This window comes from Clupea harengus, chromosome 18 (assembly GCF_900700415.2).
Source record: "Clupea harengus chromosome 18, Ch_v2.0.2, whole genome shotgun sequence".
NCBI lineage: Eukaryota > Metazoa > Chordata > Actinopteri > Clupeiformes > Clupeidae > Clupea > Clupea harengus.
In genome coordinates, this window is record NC_045169.1 from 26,780,016 (window position 1) to 26,781,553 (window position 1,538).

The following is a 1,538-nucleotide window of genomic DNA, read 5'->3' on the forward strand; positions in this document are numbered from 1 at the left end:
GAAACAGAATAAAACGGAATTCACCTAAAAGGTGAAAGGGAAAAGTTTTTTTTTTCAAACGCGTTCGGGGGTATGTAGCTGGAGATTGAATGTCTGAAGGGGTACGGGACTGTAAAAAGTTTGGGAACCACTGCACTAGAGGATGGATACCCGACCCGAGCCCGTCGGAAGCCAACGGGACCCGACGGGCCGGGTCTGGTTCGGCCAAATATTTAGAAATTATACTCAGGCTCGGGTCGGGTTCGGACACATCAGCGCGATAAGGCATTGAACATTCCATATTTAAAATATCTTAATAAATAGTGAAGTCTGCCTCACATAATGCAGAAGTTCGTTTTTGAGAATAACATAAATCACATTTAGGATAACAGCCTTCTTCCTGTGGCGGGAATTTGTTTATGTCCTAGCTGTGACAACGCGATTACAGGCATCATGGAGGAAGTTAAAAACAAACGGTCATCTGGAGAGTTTTAAACGATACTAAACGAAGGGAAATCTACTGTATGGAGATATTTCTGCTTAGTAGTCGATGTGGATTATAATGAGGCTGTTAGATATGTCCAATGTAAGAAGTGTGAAGTATTAATGAAATATGATTGCTGCCATCCTCTTTCTCCACAACAACATGGATTAAACCTTGATGGTTGGACTATGTGTAGATAGTTTTATAACAAACGTTGCTGTGCACAAGATCTTGTTTGTTGTGCCTGATGGTAATTAGTTTTATACTATAATTGAAGATTCAGTCTTAGGTTTGATCAGTCAGGATTCAGGTTTATTCTTGAAGAATGGCGGCCGACCACTGTGAGACAGAGACTGAGGATCCATCCTCCCTCACAGAACTTCACCTCAGTATATCTGACTTATTCCTTGAGGAACAGTCTGTTAAATACACTGATATCTAAGGGGTGTTACCGTCTATTCAAATGGGCCATGCATGCAGGGTTCTTTGTCTCGACCTGGGGGGGGAAGGTGAGAGTCTAGTATCACACCTCACTCCCCAGGTCAGCCCAAAGTATATTCACCAAGGAAAGTCCACTCATGGCTAGTTAAATCCAAATAAAAGTAACAATTATAACTAGGTATAATATCATTGACTTATTGACTATGGCATAGTCTTATGACCTATGCCGGTCCCTTCATGCCTCCTCTGGTGTAGCATACAAAGTGATTTTTATTTAGGCATAGCAGATGCCTGTCGTGTGTAATGTGTAGGCTATTTCATTCTGTTCTTGCAATGTGAATAATTTAATTTAAATATGCTTATTTTCCCTCTTGTGCGCGCTTGTGCGTTTAACAGCGCTTGTTTGTGTGAGCAAGTGCATTTATCTGTTGATGCCCAAGTTTAATAAAGGCAGGCTATTCATAAAAAACGTACGTAAATGTGTCATTAGTATTAATTGGGACATTGACTCCGTCGGGCTCGGGTCGGGTTCGGACAAAATATTTGAATGGCTGTCGGTCTCGGGCCGGGCTCGGGCACTACTCTGTCGGACGCAGGCCGGGCTCGGACAAAAAAATTCGGCCCGATCCACCCT